The sequence below is a fragment of the Phyllobates terribilis genome, unplaced genomic scaffold (assembly GCF_046119375.1).
Source record: "Phyllobates terribilis strain yellow unplaced genomic scaffold, ASM4611937v1 Scaffold_13__5_contigs__length_258822181, whole genome shotgun sequence".
Lineage (NCBI taxonomy): Eukaryota > Metazoa > Chordata > Amphibia > Anura > Dendrobatidae > Phyllobates > Phyllobates terribilis.
The window spans coordinates 47,049,196-47,069,837 of NW_027362773.1; positions in this window are offsets into that span (position 1 = coordinate 47,049,196).

The window sequence follows — 20,642 nt, forward strand, 5'->3', positions numbered from 1 at the left end:
AAGCTGAAGATATGGATGAACTCTTTATGTATCAAATGACCAAGTTCTCCAAAAAATATGACGTAGTGGTCATGGGAGATTTCAACTATCCAGACATTTGTTGGGAATCTCTCTCAAGTAAAACTAACAGGTCAAGCAAATTCTTATCCTCTCTTGCTGACAACTTTATCTTCCAAAAGGTAGGGGAGAAAACAAGGGGATCTGCTACTTTGGATCTAATCCTTATAAACAGGGAGGAAATGGTTGAGGAGGTAAAGGTGGCTGGGACCCTAGGAGGCAGCGATCATGCTATTATAGAATTTTGGATAACTAGAGGAGGAAGACATGTGAAGACTCAAACTTCAAGGTTAGATTTTAGAAAGGCAGATTTTAAGAGACTCAGAAAGAGAATAGGAGGGATCCAATGGCAGGATGTCCTTAAGGACAAAAATGTCCAGGAAGGATGGGAAATTTTTAAAAATGAGATTCTCAAAGCACAATCGTTAACAATCCCGAAAAGTAGGAAGAATGGGAAGCATTTAAGGAAACCAGGATGGATGAACACAGAACTTAAACACATGCTAAAAAGAAAGAAAGAAATGTTTATTAAATGGAAAGAGGGAGGCATATCTAAAGAAGATTATAATGCAGTCTGCAGATCCTGCAGGGCACGTATCAGGTTAGCTAAAGCTGACAATGAATTAAGGCTTGCAAGAGATGTCAAAAGCAATAAAAAAGAATTTTGGGGGTACGTCAAAAGTAAAAGAAAAGTCAAAGATGCTATAGGATTTTTACAGGATGAAAATGGAGAAATGGTAAGAGAGGATGTTGAGAAGGCCGAACTTTTTAATTCCTAATTTGCATCTGTTTTCTCTCAGAAAGAAAATGTAACATCAACTGATCTTCACTGTCCTTTCAAACGAATAGAAGAATCCAAGTTATCTGTAAACAGAAAGATTGTGAGGGAATATTTAGCTAACATAAATGAGTTCAAGTCTCCAGGTCCAGATGAATTACACCCCAGAGTACTGAAGGAGATCATAGAAGAAATTTTAGAACCACTCTCCATAATCTTTGAAAATTCTTGGAGAACAGGAGAAGTCCCAGAAGACTGGAGAAGAGCAAATGTTGTTCCTATCTTCAAAAAGGGGAAGAAGGTGGACCCAGGGAACTATAGGCCGGTGAGTCTGACTTCTATACCAGGAAAGATCTTTGAACAAATTATTAAACAGCATGTATGTAAGTACATGGATAAGAATGAAGTGATTAACCAGAGTCAGCATGGGTTTGTAACTAACAAGTCATGTCAGACTAACTTAATTTCCTTCTATGACAGAATCACTGACTGGGTGGATCAGGGAAATGCTGTAGATATAGTATATCTTGACTTCAGCAAAGCATTTGACAAAGTATCTCACATCATCCTTATTGAAAAAATGACCAAGTATGCAATGGACCAGGCAACTGTTAGGTGGATTCATAACTGGCTTAGTGATCGGACTCAAAGGGTGGTTGTAAATGGCTTCACATCCAGCTGGATGAATGTCTCAAGTGGGGTACCACAGGGCTCCATCCTGGGACCTGTATTGTTCAACATCTTTATCAATGATTTAGATGAAGGAATTGAGGGTAAACTGATTAAATTTGCTGATGACACAAAGCTAGGAGGGATAGCTAATACTAGAGAAGAGAGAGAGAGGATTCAAAAAGACCTAAATAAACTGGAGCAGTGGGCAGCAAACAACAGAATGATTTTTAACAGGGAAAAATGCAAAGTACTACATCTGGGCAATAAAAATGAAAAAAGCATATACAGAATGGGAGGAATAGAGCTAAGCAACAGTACATGTGAAAAAGATTTAGGTATACTAATAGATCATAGACTGAACATGAGTCAACAGTGTGATGCAGCAGCAAAAAAGGCAAATACAATTCTGGGATGTATTAACAGAAGCATACAGTCTAGATCACGTGAAGTCATTATCGGTCTTTACTCCTCTTTGGTCAGACCTCATCTGGAATACTGTGTACAGTTTTGGGCACCACATTTTAAAAAAGACATAGACAAACTGGAGCAAGTTCAGAGAAGAGCGACCAGAATGGTGACTGGTCTGCAAACTATGTCCTATGAGGAACGGTTGCAGGATTTGGGAATGTTTAGCTTGCAAAAAAGAAGACTGAGAGGAGACTTAATAGCTGTCTACAAATATGTCAAGGGCTTCCACATTGTAGAAGGATCATCTTTATTCTCATTTGCACAAGGAAAGACTAGAAGCAATGGGATGAAACTAAATGGGAGGAGACACAGATTAGCTATTAGAAAAAACTTTTTGACAGTTAGGGTGATTAATGAGTGGAACAGGCTGCCACGAGAGGTGGTGAGTTCCCCTTCAATGGACGCCTTCAAACAGAGGCTGGACAGACATCTGTCTGAGATGATTTAGTGAATCCTGCTTTGAGCAGGGGGTTGGACCAGATGACCCAGGAGGTCCCTTACAACTCTACCATTCTATGATTCTATGATTCTATGATTCTATTCTATGAAATGTAGTTTTTCATTTCCACGGGTCAAATCTCTGTATTATCCTGCTTTTGGCATTTTTTACCGTAAAAAAAACTGTAACAGTGTCTCCTTGACTGGTCAGACACCAACATATCTGTTTAAAAGAGTCTGGTGTAGGCCAGAGAAATAGAACTGTGGTTTTGCATTTCCACGGGTCAAATCTCTGAATTATACTGATTTTGGCATTTTTTGCTGCAAAAAAAAAACTGTAATCGTGTCTCCCTGACTGGTCAGACACCAATATGTCTGTTTAAAACAATGTGGTGTAGGCCAGAGATATAGAAATGTAGTTTTTCAGTTCCACGGGTCAAATCTCTGTATTATCCTGCTTTTGGCATTTTTTACCGTAAAAAAAACTGTAACAGTGTCTCCTTGACTGGTCAGACACCAATATGTCTGTTTAAAACAATCTGGTGTAGGCCAGAGATATAGAAATGTAGTTTTTCAGTTCCACGGGTCAAATCTCTGTATTATCCTGCTTTTGGCATTTTTTCCCTAAAAAAAACTGTAATAGTGTATCCTTGACTAAACAGACACCAATATATCTGTTTAAAAGAGTCTGGTGTAGGCCAGAGAATAAGAACTGTTGTTTTGCAGTTCCACAGGTCAAATCTCTGTATTATCCTGCTTTTGGCATTTTTTGCCATAAAAAAAACTGTAATAGTGTCTCCCTGACTGGTCAGACAACAATATATCTGTTTAAAAGAGTTTGGTGTAGGCCAGAGAAATAGAACTGTGGTTTTGCAGTTCCACAGGTTAAATCTCTGTATTATCCTGCATTTGGTATTTTTTGCCATAAAAAAACTGTAATAGTGTCTCCTTGACTGGTCAGACACCAATATATCTGTTTAAAAGAGTCTGGTGTAGGCCAGAGAAATAGAACTGTGGTTTTGCAGTTCCACGGGCCAAATTTCTGTATTATCCTGTTTTTGGCATTTTTTGCCATAATAAAAAACTGTAATAGTGTCTCCCTGAATGGTCAGACACCAATATATCTGTATAAAAGAGTTTGGTGTAGGCCAGAGAAATAGAACTGTGGTTTTGCAGTTCTACGGGTCAAATCTCTTTAGTATACTGCTTTTGGCATTTTTTGCCTTAAAAAAAACTGTAATAGTGTCTCCTTGACTGGTCAGACACCATTATATCTGTTTAAAAGAGTCTGGTGTAGGCCAGAGAAATAGAAATGTGGTTTTGCGGTTCCACGGGTCAAATCTCTGTATTATTCTGCTTTCAGCATTTCTTGTCATAAAATTAAACTGTAATCGTGTCTCCCTGACTGGTCAGACACCAATATATCTGTTTAAAAGAGTCTGGTGTAGGCCAGAGAAACAGAACTGTGGTTTTGCAGTACCACGGGTCAAATCTCTGTATTATCCTGCTTTTGGATTTTTTTTCCCTTAAGAAATCAGTATTAGTGTCTCCCTGACTGGTCAGACACCAATATATCTGTTTAAAAGAGTCTGGTGTAGGCCAGAGAAATAGAAATGTGGTTTTGCAGTTCCACTGGTCAAATCTCTGTATTATCCTGGTTTTGCCATTTTTTGTCGTAAAAAAAACTGTAATCGTGTCTCCCTGACTCTTCAGACACCAATATATCTGTTTAAAAGAGTCTGGTGTAGGCCACAGAAATAGAACTGTGGTTTTGCAGTTCCACGGGTCAAATCTCTGTATTATCCTTCTTTTGGCATTTTTTTCCCTAAAAAAAACTGTAATAGTGTCTCCCTGACTGGTCAGACACCAATATATCTGTTTAAAATAGTCTGGTGTAGACCAGAGAAAAAGACCTGTGGTTTTGCAGTTCCACGGATCAAATCTCTATATTATCCTGCTTTTGGCATTTTTTGCTGTAAAAAAAAACTGTAATAGTATCTCCCTGACTGGTCAGACACCAATATATCTGTTTAAAAGAGTCTGGTGTAGGCCAGAGAAATAGAACTGTGGTTTTCCAGTACCACGGGTCAAATCTCTGTATTATCCTGCTTTTGGCATTTTTTGCTGTAAAAAAAAAAACTGTAATAATGTCTCCCTAACTGGTCAGACACCAATATATCTGTTTAAAACAGTCTGGTGTAGGCCAGAGAAATAGATCTGTGGTTTTGCATTTCCACGGGTCAAATTTCTGTATTGTCTTGCATTTGGAATTTTTTGCCATAAAAAAAAAACTGTAATAGTGTCTCCCTAACTGGTCAGACACCAATATATCTGTTTAAAAGAGTCTGGTGTAGTCCAGAGAAATAAAACTGTGGTTTTGCAGTTGCACGAGTCAAATCTCTGTATTATTCTGCTTTTGGCATTTTTTGCCGTAAAAAAAACTGTAATAGAGTTTCCTTGACTGGGCAGACACCAATATATCTGTTTAAAAGAGTCTGGTGTAGGCCAGAGAATTAGAACTGTGGTTTTTCAGTTCCACGGGTTAAATCTCTGAATTATACTGCTTTTGGCACTTTTTGCTGTAAAAAAAAACCTGTAATCGTTTTCCCCGACTGGTCAGCCACCAATAAATCTGTTTAAAAGAGTCTGGTGTAGGCCAGAGATATAGAACTGTGGTTTTCCAGTTCTACGGGTCAAATCTCTGTATTATCCTGCTTTTGCCATTTTTTGCCATAAATAAAACTGTAATCATGTCTCCCTGACTGGTCGCCACCAATATATCTGTGTAATAGAGTCTGGTGTAGGCCAGAGAAATAGAACTGTGGTTTTGCAGTTCCACGGGTCAAATTTCTGTATTATCCTGCATTTGGCATTTTTGCCATAAAAAAAACTGTAATATTGTCTCCCTGACTCGAAAGACACCAATATATCTGTTTTAAAGGGTCTGGTGTAGGCCAGAGAAATAGAACTGTGGTTTTGCAGTACCACGAGTCAAATCTCTGTATTATCCTGCTTTTGGCATTTTTTGCCTTAAAAAAAGCTGGTAATCGTGTCTCCCTGACTGTTCAGCCACCAATATATCTGTTTAAAAGAGTCTGGTGTAGGCCAGAGAAATAGAACTGTGGTTTTGCAGTTCCACAGGTCAAATTTCTGTATTATCCTGCATTTGGCATTTTTTGCCATAAAAAAAACCTGTAATAGTGTCTCCCTGACAGGTCAGACACCAATATATCTGTTTAAAAGTGTCTGGTGTAGGCCAGAGAAATAGAACTGTGGTTTTGCAGTTCCACGGGTCAAATCTCTGTATTATCCAGCTTTTGGCATTTTTTGCTGTAAAAAAATCTGTAATAATGTTTCCTTGACTGGACAGACACCAATATATCTGTTTAAAAGAGACTGGTATAGGCCAGAGAAATAGAACTGTGGATTGGCAGTACCACGGGTCAAATCTCTGTATTATCCTGCTTTTTGCATTTTTTTCCCTAAAAAAAACTGTAATAGTGTCTCCCTGAATGGTCAGACACCAATATATCTGTATAAAAGTGTTTGGTGTAGGAAAGAGAAATAGAACTGTGGTTTTGCAGTTCCACGGGTCAAATCTCTTTATTATACTGCTTTTGGCATTTTTTGCCTTAAAAAAAACTGTAATAGTGTCTCCTTGACTGGTCAGACACCATTATATCTGTTTAAAAGAGTCTGGTCTAGGCCAGAAAAATAGAACTGTGGTTTTGCAGTTCCACGGGTCAAATCTCTGTATTATTCTGCTTTCAGCATTTCTTGTCATAAAATTAAACTGTAATCGTGTCTCCCTGACTGGTCAGACACCAATATATCTGTTTAAAAGAGTCTGATGTAGGCCAGAGAAACAGAACTGTGGTTTTGCAGTTCCACGGGTCAAATCTCTGAATTATACTGCTTTTGGCATTTTTTGCTGTAAAAAAAAACCTGTAATCGTGTCTCCCCGACTGGTCAGCCACCAATATATCTGTTTAAAAGAGCCTGGTGTAGGCCATAGATATAGAACCGTGGTTTTCCAGTTCCACGGGTTAAATATCTGTATTATCCTGCTTTTGGCATTTTTTGCCGTAAAAAAAAAACTGTAATCGTGTCTCCCTGACTGGTCACCACAAATATATCTGTGTAATAGAGTCTGGTGTAGGCCAGAGAAATAGAACTGTGGTTTTGCAGTTCCACGAGTCACATCTCTGTATTATCCTGCTTTTGGCTTTTTTTTTCCTAAAAAAAACTGTAACAGTGTCTCCTTGACTGGTCAGACACCAACATATCTGTTTAAAAGAGTCTGGTGTAGGCCAGAGAAATAGAACTGTGGTTTTGCATTTCCACGGGTCAAATCTCTGAATTATACTGATTTTGGCATTTTTTGCCGGAAAAAAAAAAACTGTAATCTTGTATCCCTGACTGGACAGACACCAATATATCTGTTTAAAGGTGTCTGGTGTAGGCCAGAGAAAGAGAACTGTGGTTTTGCAGTTCCATGGTTCAAATCTCTGTATTATCTTGCTTTTGGCATTTTTTTCCCTAAAAAATACAGTAATAGTGTCTCCCTGACTGGTCAGACACCAATATGTGTGTTTAAAACAATCTGGTGTAGGCCAGAGATATAGAAATGTAGTTTTTCAGTTCAACGGGTCAAATCTCTGTATTATCCTGCTTTTGGCATTTTTTACCGTAAAAAAAACCTGTAATAGTGTCTCCCTGACTTGTCAGAAACCAATATATCTTTTTAAAAGTGTTTGGTGTAGGCCAGAGAAATAGAACTGTGGTTTTGCAGTTCCACAGGTCAAATCTCTGTATTATACTTCTTTTGGCATTTTTTGCCTTAAAAAAAACAGTAACAGTGTCTCTTTGACAGTTCAGACACCAACATATCTGTTTAAAAGAGTGTGGTGTAGGCCAGAGATATAGAACGGTGGTTTTGCAGTTCCACAGGTTAAATCTCTGTATTATCCTGCATTTGGTATTTTTTGCCATAAAAAAACTGTAATAGTGTCTCCTTGACTGGTGAGACACCAATATATCTGTTTAAAAGAGTCTGGTGTAGGCCAGAGAAATAGAACTGTGGTTTTGCGTTCCACGGGTCAAATCTCTGTATTATTCTTCTTTTGGCATTTTTTGCCATAAAAAAAACTGTAATAGTGTGTCCCTGACTGGTCAGACACCAATATATCTGTATAAAAGAGTTTGGTGTAGGCCAGAGAAATAGAACTGTGGTTTTGCAGTTCTACGGGTCAAATCTCTTTAGTATACTGCTTTTGGCATTTTTTGCCTTAAAAAAAACTGTAATAGTGTCTCCTTGACTGGTCAGACACCAGTATATCTGTTTAAAAGAGTCTGGTGTAGGCCAGAGAAATAGAAATGTGGTTTTGCGGTTCCACGGGTCAAATCTCTGTATTATTCTGCTTTCAGCATTTCTTGTCATAAAATTAAACTGTAATCGTGTCTCCCTGACTGGTAGGCCACCAATATATCTGTTTAAAAGAGTCTGGTGTAGGCCATAGATATAGAACTGTGGTTATCGCGTTCCACGGGTCAAATCTCTGTATTATTCTGCTTTTGGCATTTTTTGCCATAAAAAAAACTGTAATAGTGTGTCCCTGACTGGTCAGACACCAATATATCTGTATAAAAGAGTTTGGTGTAGTCCAGAGAAATAGAACTGTGGTTTTGCAGTTCCACGAGTGAAATCTCTGTATTATCGTGCTTTTGGCATTTTTTGCCGTAAAAAAAACTGTATTAGTGTTTCCTTGACTGGTCAGACACCAATATATCTGTTTAAAAGAGTCTGGTGTAGGCCAGAGAAAAAGAACTGTGGTTTTTCAGTGCCACGGGTTAAATCTCTGAAATATACTGCTTTTGGCATTTTTTGCTGTAAAAAAAAACCTGTAATCGTGTCTCCCCGACTGGTAGGCCACCAATATATCTGTGTAATAGAGTCTGGTGTAGGCAAGAGAAATAGAACTGTGGTTTTGCAGTTCCACGGGTCACATCTCTGTATTATCCTGCTTTTGGCTTTTTTTTTTTTTCAAAAAAACTGTAATAATGTCTCCCTGACTGGTCAGACACCAATATATCTGTTTAAAAGAGTCTGGTGTAGGCCAAAGAAATAAAACTGTGGTTTTGCAGATCCACGGGTCATATTTCTGTATTATCCTGCATTTGGCATTTTTTGCCATAAAAAAAAATTGTAATAGTGTCTCCCTGACTGGTCAGACACCAATATATCTGTTTAAAAGAGTCTGGTGTAGGCCACAGTAATAGAACTGTGGTTTTGCAGTTCCACGAGTCAAATCTCTGTATTATCTTGCTTTTGGCATTTTTTTCCCTAAAAAATACAGTAATAGTGTCTCCCTGACTGGTCAAACACCAATATGTGTGTTTAAAACAATCTGGTGTAGGCCAGAGATATAGAAATGTAGTTTTTCACTTCAACGGGTCAAATCTCTGTATTATCCTGCTTTTGGCATTTTTTACCGTAAAAAAAAACTGTAATAGTGTCTCCCTGACTGGTCAGAAACCAATATATCTGTTTAAAAGTGTTTGGTGTAGGCCAGAGAAATAGAACTGTGGTTTTGCAGTTCCACAGGTCAAATCTCTGTATTATACTGCTTTTGGCATTTTTTGCCATAAAAAAAACTGTAACAGTGTCTCTTTGACAGGTCAGACACCAACATATCTTTTTAATAGAGTCTGGTGTAGGCCAGAGAAATAGAACTGTGGTTTTGCAGTTCCACGGGTTAAATCTCTGAATTATACTGCTTTTGGCAATTTTTGCTGTAAAAAAAAACCTGTAATCGTGTCTCCCCGACTGGTCAGCAACCAATATATCTGTTTAAAAGAGTCTGGTGTAGGCCAGAGATATAGAACTGTGGTTTTCCAGTTCCACGGGTTAAATCTCTGTATTATCCTGCTTTTGGCATTTTTTGCCGTAAAATAAAAACTGTAACCGTGTCTCCCTGACTGGTCACCACCAATATATCTGTGTAATAGAATGTAGTGTAGGCCAGAGAAATAGAACTGTAGTTTTGCAGTTCCACGGGTCATATCTCTGTATTATCCTTCTTTTGGCTTTTTTTCCCTAAGAAAAACTGTAATAATGTCTCCCTGACTGGTCAGACACCAATAAATCTGTTTAAAAGTGTCTGGTGTAGGCCAGAGAAATAGAACTGTGGTTTTGCAGTTCCACGAGTCAAATCTCTGTATTATCCTGATTTTGGCATTTTTTGCCGTAAAAAAAAACTGTAGTCGTGTCTCCCTGACTGGTCAGACACCAATATATCTGTTTAAAATAGTCTGGTGTAGGCCTGAGAAATAGAACTGTGGTTTTGCAGTTCCATGGTTCAAATCTCTGTATTATCTTGCTTTTGGCATTTTTTTCCCTAAAAAATACAGCAATAATGTCTCTCTGACTGGTCAGACACCAATATGTGTGTTTAAAACAATCTGGTGTAGGCCAGAGATATAGAAATGTAGTTTTTCAGTTCCACGGGTCAAATCTCTGTATTATCCTGCTCTTGGCATTTTTTACCGTAAAAAAAACTGTAATAGTGTCTCCTTGACTGGTTAGACACCATTATATCTGTTTAAAAGAGTCTGGTGTAGGCCAGAGAAATAGAACTGGGGTTTTGCAGTTCCACGGGTCAAATCTCTGTATTATTCTGCTTTCAGCATTTCTTGTTATAAAATTAAACTGTAATCGTGTCTCCCTGACTGGACAGACACCAATATATCTGTTTAAAAGAGTCTGGTGTAGGCCAGAGAAACAGAACTGTGGTTTTGCAGTTCCACGGGTCAAATCTCTGTATTATCCTGCTTTTGGATTTTTTTTCCCTAAAAAAAACAGTATTAGTGTCTCCCTGACTGGTCAGACACCAATATATCTGTTTAAAAGAGTCTGGTGTAGGCCAGAGAAATAGAACTGTGGTTTTGCAGTTCCACTGGTCAAATCCCTGTATTATCCTGGTTTTGCCATTTTTTGCCGTAAAAAAACTGTAATCCTGTCTCCCTGACTCTTCAGACACCAATATATCTGTTTAAAAGAGTCTGGTGTAGGCCAGAGAAATAGAACTGGGGTTTTGCAGTTCCATGGTTCAAATCTCTGTATTATCTTGCTTTTGCCATTTTTTTCCCAAAAAAATACAGTAATAGTGTCTCCCTGACTGGTCAGACACCAATATGTGTGATTAAAACAATCTGGTGTAGGCCAGAGATATAGAAATGTAGTTTTTCAGTTCAACGGGTCAAATCTCTGTATTATCCTGCTTTTGGCATTTTTTACCGTAAAAAAAAAACTGTAATAGTGTCTCCCTGACTGGTCAGAAACCAATATATCTGTTTAAAAGTGTTTGGTGTAGGCCAGAGAAATAGAACTGTGGTTTTGCAGTTCCACAGGTCAAATCTCTGTATTATACTGCTTTTGGCATTTTTTGCAGTAAAAAAAACTGTAATAGTGTCTCCCTGAGTGGTCAGACACCAATATATCTGTTTAAACGAGTCTGGTGTAGGCCAGAGAAATAGAACTGTGGTTTTGCAGTTCCACGGGTCAAATCTCTGTATTATACTGCTTTTGGCATTTTTTGCCGTAAAAAAAACTGTAACAGTGTCTCTTTGACAGGTCAGACACCAACATATCTGTTTAAAAGAGTCTGGTGTAGGCCAGAGATATATAACTGTGGTTTTGCAGTTCCACGGGTCAAATCTCTGAATTATCCTGCTTTTGGCATTTTTTGCCGTAAAAAAAAACTGTAATAGTATCTCCCTAACTGGTCAGACACCAATATATCTGTTTAAAAGAGTCTGGTGTAGGCCAGAGAAATAGGAAAGTGGTTTTGCAGTTCCACGGGTCAAATCTCTGTATTATCCTGATTTTGGCATTTTTTTCCCTTAAAAAAACTGTAATAGTGTCTCCCTGACTGGGCAGACACCAATATATCTGTTTAAATTAGTCTGGTGTAGACCAGAGAAAAAGACCTGTGGTTTTGCAGTTCCATGGGTCAAATCTCTGTATTATCCTGCTTTTGGCATTTTTTGCTGTAAAAAAACACTGCAATAGAATCTCACGGACTGGTCAGACATCAACATATCTGTTTAAAAGAGTCTGGTGTAGGCCAGAGAAATAGAACTGTGGTTTTCCAGTTCCACGGGTCAAATCTCTGTATTATCCTGCTTTTGGCATTTTTTGCTGTAAAAAAAAACCTGTAATAATGTCTCCCTGACTGGTCAGACAACAATATATCTGTTTAAAAGAGTCTGGTGTATGCCAGAGAAATAGAACTGTGGTTTTGCAGTTCCACGGGTCAAATTTCTGTATTATCCGGCATTTGGAATCTTTTGCCATAAAAAAAAACTGTAATAGTGTCTCCCTGACTGGTCAGACACCAATATATCTGTTTAAAAGAATCTGGTGTAGTCCAGAGAAATAGAACTGTGGTTTTGCAGTTCCACGAGTCAAATCTCTGTATTATCTTGCTTTTGGCATTTTTTGCTGTAAAAAAAACTGTAATAGTGTTTCCTTGACTGGTCAGACACCAATATATCTTTTTAATAGAGTCTGGTGTAGGCCAGAGAAATAGAACTGTGGTTTTGCAGTTCCACGGGTTAAATCTCTGAATTATACTGCTTTTGGCAATTTTTGCTGTAAAAAAAAACCTGTAATCGTGTCTCCCCGACTGGTCAGCTACCAATATATCTGTTTAAAAGAGTCTGGTGTAGGCCAGAGATATAGAACTGTGGTTTTCCAGTTCCACGGGTTAAATCTCTGTATTATCCTGCTTTTGGCATTTTTTGCCGTAAAATAAAAACTGTAATCGTGTCTCCCTGACTGGTCACCACCAATATATCTGTGTAATAGAATCTAGTGTAGGCCAGAGAAATAGAACTGTAGTTTTGCAGTTCCACGGGTCACATCTCTGTATTATCCTTCTTTTGGCTTTTTTTCCCTAAGAAAAACTGTAATAATGTCTCCTGACTGGTCAGACACCAATAAATCTGTTTAAAAGAGTCTGGTGTACGCCAGAGAAATAAAACTGTGGTTTTGCAGTTCCACGGGTCAAATTTCTGTATTATCCTGCATTTGGCATTTTTTGCCATAAAAAAAAAATGTAATAGTGTCTCCCTGACTGGTCAGACACCAATATATCTGTTTAAAAGTGTCTGGTGTAGGCCAGAGAAATAGAACTGTGGTTTTGCAGTTCCACGAGTCAAATCTCTGTATTATCCTGATTTTGGCATTTTTTGCCGTAAAAAAAAACTGTAGTCGTGTCTCCCTGACTGGTCAGACACCAATATATCTGTTTAAAATAGTCTGGTGTAGGCCAGAGAAATAGAACTGTGGTTTTGCAGTTCCATGGTTCAAATCTCTGTATTATCTTGCTTTTGGCATTTTTTTCCCTAAAAAATACAGCAATAATGTCTCTCTGACTGGTCAGACACCAATATGTGTGTTTAAAACAATCTGGTGTAGGCCAGAGATATAGAAATGTAGTTTTTCAGTTCCACGGGTCAAATCTCTGTATTATCCTGCTCTTGGCATTTTTTACCGTAAAAAAAACTGTAATAGTGTCTCCTTGACTGGTTAGACACCATTATATCTGTTTAAAAGAGTCTGGTGTAGGCCAGAGAAATAGAACTGGGGTTTTGCAGTTCCACGGGTCAAATCTCTGTATTATTCTGCTTTCAGCATTTCTTGTTATAAAATTAAACTGTAATCGTGTCTCCCTGACTGGACAGACACCAATATATCTGTTTAAAAGAGTCTGGTGTAGGCCAGAGAAACAGAACTGTGGTTTTGCAGTTCCACGGGTCAAATCTCTGTATTATCCTGCTTTTGGATTTTTTTTCCCTAAAAAAAACAGTATTAGTGTCTCCCTGACTGGTCAGACACCAATATATCTGTTTAAAAGAGTCTGGTGTAGGCCAGAGAAATAGAACTGTGGTTTTGCAGTTCCACTGGTCAAATCCCTGTATTATCCTGGTTTTGCCATTTTTTGCCGTAAAAAAACTGTAATCCTGTCTCCCTGACTCTTCAGACACCAATATATCTGTTTAAAAGAGTCTGGTGTAGGCCAGAGAAATAGAACTGGGGTTTTGCAGTTCCATGGTTCAAATCTCTGTATTATCTTGCTTTTGCCATTTTTTTCCCAAAAAAATACAGTAATAGTGTCTCCCTGACTGGTCAGACACCAATATGTGTGATTAAAACAATCTGGTGTAGGCCAGAGATATAGAAATGTAGTTTTTCAGTTCAACGGGTCAAATCTCTGTATTATCCTGCTTTTGGCATTTTTTACCGTAAAAAAAAACTGTAATAGTGTCTCCCTGACTGGTCAGAAACCAATATATCTGTTTAAAAGTGTTTGGTGTAGGCCAGAGAAATAGAACTGTGGTTTTGCAGTTCCACAGGTCAAATCTCTGTATTATACTGCTTTTGGCATTTTTTGCAGTAAAAAAAACTGTAATAGTGTCTCCCTGAGTGGTCAGACACCAATATATCTGTTTAAACGAGTCTGGTGTAGGCCAGAGAAATAGAACTGTGGTTTTGCAGTTCCACGGGTCAAATCTCTGTATTATACTGCTTTTGGCATTTTTTGCCGTAAAAAAAACTGTAACAGTGTCTCTTTGACAGGTCAGACACCAACATATCTGTTTAAAAGAGTCTGGTGTAGGCCAGAGATATATAACTGTGGTTTTGCAGTTACACGGGTCAAATCTCTGTATTATCCTGCTTTTGGCATTTTCTTCCCTAAAAAAAACTGTAATAGTGTCTCCCTGACTGGTCAGACTCCAATATATCTGTTTAAAAGAGTCTGGTGTAGGCCAGAGAAATAGAACTGTGGTTTTGCAGTTCCACAGGTCAAATCTCTGTATTATACTGCTTTTGGCATTTTTTGCCGTAAAAAAAAACTGTAGTCGTGTCTCCCTGACTGGTCAGACACCAATATATCTGTTTAAAATAGTCTGGTGTAGGCCAGAGAAATAGAACTGTGGTTTTGCAGTTCCATGGTTCAAATCTCTGTATTATCTTGCTTTTGGCATTTTTTTCCCTAAAAAATACAGCAATAATGTCTCTCTGACTGGTCAGACACCAATATGTGTGTTTAAAACAATCTGGTGTAGGCCAGAGATATAGAAATGTAGTTTTTCAGTTCCACGGGTCAAATCTCTGTATTATCCTGCTCTTGGCATTTTTTACCGTAAAAAAAACTGTAATAGTGTCTCCTTGACTGGTTAGACACCATTATATCTGTTTAAAAGAGTCTGGTGTAGGCCAGAGAAATAGAACTGGGGTTTTGCAGTTCCACGGGTCAAATCTCTGTATTATTCTGCTTTCAGCATTTCTTGTTATAAAATTAAACTGTAATCGTGTCTCCCTGACTGGACAGACACCAATATATCTGTTTAAAAGAGTCTGGTGTAGGCCAGAGAAACAGAACTGTGGTTTTGCAGTTCCACGGGTCAAATCTCTGTATTATCCTGCTTTTGGATTTTTTTTCCCTAAAAAAAACAGTATTAGTGTCTCCCTGACTGGTCAGACACCAATATATCTGTTTAAAAGAGTCTGGTGTAGGCCAGAGAAATAGAACTGTGGTTTTGCAGTTCCACTGGTCAAATCCCTGTATTATCCTGGTTTTGCCATTTTTTGCCGTAAAAAAACTGTAATCCTGTCTCCCTGACTCTTCAGACACCAATATATCTGTTTAAAAGAGTCTGGTGTAGGCCAGAGAAATAGAACTGGGGTTTTGCAGTTCCATGGTTCAAATCTCTGTATTATCTTGCTTTTGCCATTTTTTTCCCAAAAAAATACAGTAATAGTGTCTCCCTGACTGGTCAGACACCAATATGTGTGATTAAAACAATCTGGTGTAGGCCAGAGATATAGAAATGTAGTTTTTCAGTTCAACGGGTCAAATCTCTGTATTATCCTGCTTTTGGCATTTTTTACCGTAAAAAAAAACTGTAATAGTGTCTCCCTGACTGGTCAGAAACCAATATATCTGTTTAAAAGTGTTTGGTGTAGGCCAGAGAAATAGAACTGTGGTTTTGCAGTTCCACAGGTCAAATCTCTGTATTATACTGCTTTTGGCATTTTTTGCAGTAAAAAAAACTGTAATAGTGTCTCCCTGAGTGGTCAGACACCAATATATCTGTTTAAACGAGTCTGGTGTAGGCCAGAGAAATAGAACTGTGGTTTTGCAGTTCCACGGGTCAAATCTCTGTATTATACTGCTTTTGGCATTTTTTGCCGTAAAAAAAACTGTAACAGTGTCTCTTTGACAGGTCAGACACCAACATATCTGTTTAAAAGAGTCTGGTGTAGGCCAGAGATATATAACTGTGGTTTTGCAGTTCCACGGGTCAAATCTCTGAATTATCCTGCTTTTGGCATTTTTTGCCCTAGAAAAACTGTAATAGTGTCTCCCTGACTTTTCAGACACCAATATATCTGTTTAAACGAGTCTGGTGTAGGCCAGAGAAATAGAACTGTGGTTTTGCAGTTCCACAGGTCAAATCTCTGTATTATACTGCTTTTGGCATTTTTTGCCATAAAAAAACTGTAATAGTGTGTCCCTGACTGGTCAGACACCAATATATCTGTTTAAAAGATTTTTGTGTAGGCCAGAGAAATGGAACTGTGGTTTTGCAGTTCCACAGGTCAAATCTCTGTGTTATCCTGTATTTGGTATTTTTTGCCATAAAAAAAACTGTAATAGTGTCTCCTTGACTGGTCAGACACCAATATATCTGTTTAAAAGATTCTGGTGGAAGCCAGAGAAATAGAACTGTGGTTTTGCAGTTCCACGGGTCAAATCTCTTTATTATACTGCTTTTGTCATTTTTTGCCATAAAAAAAACTGTAATAGTGTCTCCTTGACTGGTCAGACACCAATATATCTGTTTAAAAGAGTCTGGTGTAGGCCAGAGAAATAGAACTGGGGTTTTGCAGTTCCACGGGTCAAATCTCTGTATTATTCTGCTTTCAGCATTTCTTGTCATAAAATTAAACTGTAATCGTGTCTCCCTGACTGGTCACAAAGAAAATGACGGCACTTCCACTACAAAAACTAGGTGTGAACAGGTGCTTACTAAGAGCAGCTACCTCCATATATAATGAACAAATAAAGTAGCACACTGTAACACTGAGTATATAGATATGAAATATGAATAGCTTAACTGCTGTAGAAAATAGAAATAAATGAAAAAAAATTTTTTTAAAAATTTTTTTAAAAATTTTTTTTGCGCATGTAAATATGAAGTATGGAAAATGAATAGCATTACTGCTGTAAATAAATGAGAAATCTTAGCGCATAAATTGGCCAATTCATGTGTACCTGACAGCCGCGGTAAGGCGTTTCTCGATGTCAGGACCTATAATGTGAATACCTCTCTAAGAGACCTCCGTCTGCTTATGTGTGGGAAAGACAGATCCTGATGCATTTAAAACCACCTGCGGCATGGGGGTGGGGGTGGAGTGCTCAGTCAACGCTAAATCTAGTAACAAAGAAAATGACGGCACTTCCACTACAAAAACTAGGTGTGAACAGGTGCTTACTAAGAGCAGCTACCTCCATATATAATGAACAAATAAAGTAGCACACTGTAACACTGAGTATATAGATATGAAATATGAATAGCTTAACTGCTGTAGAAAATAGAAATAAATGAAAAAAAATTTTTTTAAAAATTTTTTTTGCGCATGTAAATATGAAGTATGGAAAATGAATAGCATTACTGCTGTAAATAAATGAGAAATCTTAGCGCATAAATTGGCCAATTCATGTGTACCTGACAGCCGCGGTAAGGCGTTTCTCGATGTCAGGACCTATAATGTGAATACCTCTCTAAGAGACCTCCGTCTGCTTATGTGTGGGAAAGACAGATCCTGATGCATTTAAAACCACCTGCGGCATGGGGGTGGGGGTGGAGTGCTCAGTCAACGCTAAATCTAGTAACAAAGAAAATGACGGCACTTCCACTACAAAAACTAGGTGTGAACAGGTGCTTACTAAGAGCAGCTACCTCCATATATAATGAACAAATAAAGTAGCACACTGTAACACTGAGTATATAGATATGAAATATGAATAGCTTAACTGCTGTAGAAAATAGAAATAAATGAAAAAAAATTTTTTTAAAAATTTTTTTTGCGCATGTAAATATGAAGTATGGAAAATGAATAGCATTACTGCTGTAAATAAATGAGAAATCTTAGCGCATAAATTGGCCAATTCATGTGTACCTGACAGCCGCGGTAAGGCGTTTCTCGATGTCAGGACCTATAATGTGAATACCTCTCTAAGAGACCTCCGTCTGCTTATGTGTGGGAAAGACAGATCCTGATGCATTTAAAACCACCTGCGGCATGGGGGTGGGGGTGGAGTGCTCAGTCAACGCTAAATCTAGTAACAAAGAAAATGACGGCACTTCCACTACAAAAACTAGGTGTGAACAGGTGCTTACTAAGAGCAGCTACCTCCATATATAATGAACAAATAAAGTAGCACACTGTAACACTGAGTATATAGATATGAAATATGAATAGCTTAACTGCTGTAGAAAATAGAAATAAATGAAAAAAAATTTTTTAAAAAATTTTTTTTGCGCATGTAAATATGAAGTATGGAAAATGAATAGCATTACTGCTGTAAATAAATGAGAAATCTTAGCGCATAAATTGGCCAATTCATGTGTACCTGACAGCCGCGGTAAGGCGTTTCTCGATGTCAGGACCTATAATGTGAATACCTCTCTAAGAGACCTCCGTCTGCTTATGTGTGGGAAAGACAGATCCTGATGCATTTAAAACCACCTGCGGCATGGGGGTGGGGGTGGAGTGCTCAGTCAACGCTAAATCTAGTAACAAAGAAAATGACGGCACTTCCACTACAAAAACTAGGTGTGAACAGGTGCTTACTAAGAGCAGCTACCTCCATATATAATGAACAAATAAAGTAGCACACTGTAACACTGAGTATATAGATATGAAATATGAATAGCTTAACTGCTGTAGAAAATAGAAATAAATGAAAAAAAATTTTTTTAAAAATTTTTTTTGCGCATGTAAATATGAAGTATGGAAAATGAATAGCATTACTGCTGTAAATAAATGAGAAATCTTAGCGCATAAATTGGCCAATTCATGTGTACCTGACAGCCGCGGTAAGGCGTTTCTCGATGTCAGGACCTATAATGTGAATACCTCTCTAAGAGACCTCCGTCTGCTTATGTGTGGGAAAGACAGATCCTGATGCATTTAAAACCACCTGCGGCATGGGGGTGGGGGTGGAGTGCTCAGTCAACGCTAAATCTAGTAACAAAGAAAATGACGGCACTTCCACTACAAAAACTAGGTGTGAACAGGTGCTTACTAAGAGCAGCTACCTCCATATATAATGAACAAATAAAGTAGCACACTGTAACACTGAGTATATAGATATGAAATATGAATAGCTTAACTGCTGTAGAAAATAGAAATAAATGAAAAAAAATTTTTTTAAAAATTTTTTTTGCGCATGTAAATATGAAGTATGGAAAATGAATAGCATTACTGCTGTAAATAAATGAGAAATCTTAGCGCATAAATTGGCCAATTCATGTGTACCTGACAGCCGCGGTAAGGCGTTTCTCGATGTCAGGACCTATAATGTGAATACCTCTCTAAGAGACCTCCGTCTGCTTATGTGTGGGAAAGACAGATCCTGATGCATTTAAAACCACCTGCGGCATGGGGGTGGGGGTGGAGTGCTCAGTCAACGCTAAATCTAGTAACAAAGAAAATGACGGCACTTCCACTACAAAAACTAGGTGTGAACAGGTGCTTACTAAGAGCAGCTACCTCCATATATAATGAACAAATAAAGTAGCACACTGTAACACTGAGTATATAGATATGAAATATGAATAGCTTAACTGCTGTAGAAAATAGAAATAAATGAAAAAAAATTTTTTTAAAAATTTTTTTTGCGCATGTAAATATGAAGTATGGAAAATGAATAGCATTACTGCTGTAAATAAATGAGAAATCTTAGCGCATAAATTGGCCAATTCATGTGTACCTGACAGCCGCGGTAAGGCGTTTCTCGATGTCAGGACCTATAATGTGAATACCTCTCTAAGAGACCTCCGTCTGCTTATGTGTGGGAAAGACAGATCCTGATGCATTTAAAACCACCTGCGGCATGGGGGTGGGGGTGGAGTGCTCAGTCAACGCTAAATCTAGTAACAAAGAAAATGACGGCACTTCCACTACAAAAACTAGGTGTGAACAGGTGCTTACTAAGAGCAGCTACCTCCATATATAATGAACAAATAAAGTAGCACACTGTAACACTGAGTATATAGATATGAAATATGAATAGCTTAACTGCTGTAGAAAATAGAAATAAATGAAAAAAAATTTTTTTAAAAATTTTTTTTGCGCATGTAAATATGAAGTATGGAAAATGAATAGCATTACTGCTGTAAATAAATGAGAAATCTTAGCGCATAAATTGGCCAATTCATGTGTACCTGACAGCCGCGGTAAGGCGTTTCTCGATGTCAGGACCTATAATGTGAATACCTCTCTAAGAGACCTCCGTCTGCTTATGTGTGGGAAAGACAGATCCTGATGCATTTAAAACCACCTGCGGCATGGGGGTGGGGGTGGAGTGCTCAGTCAACGCTAAATCTAGTAACAAAGAAAATGACGGCACTTCCACTACAAAAACTAGGTGTGAACAGGTGCTTACTAAGAGCAGCTACCTCCATATATAATGAACAAATAAAGTAGCACACTGTAACACTGAGTATATAGATATGAAATATGAATAGCTTAACTGCTGTAGAAAATAGAAATAAATGAAAAAAAATTTTTTTAAAAATTTTTTTTGCGCATGTAAATATGAAGTATGGAAAATGAATAGCATTACTGCTGTAAATAAATGAGAAATCTTAGCGCATAAATTGGCCAATTCATGTGTACCTGACAGCCGCGGTAAGGCGTTTCTCGATGTCAGGACCTATAATGTGAATACCTCTCTAAGAGACCTCCGTCTGCTTATGTGTGGGAAAGACAGATCCTGATGCATTTAAAACCACCTGCGGCATGGGGGTGGGGGTGGAGTGCTCAGTCAACGCTAAATCTAGTAACAAAGAAAATGACGGCACTTCCACTACAAAAACTAGGTGTGAACAGGTGCTTACTAAGAGCAGCTACCTCCATATATAATGAACA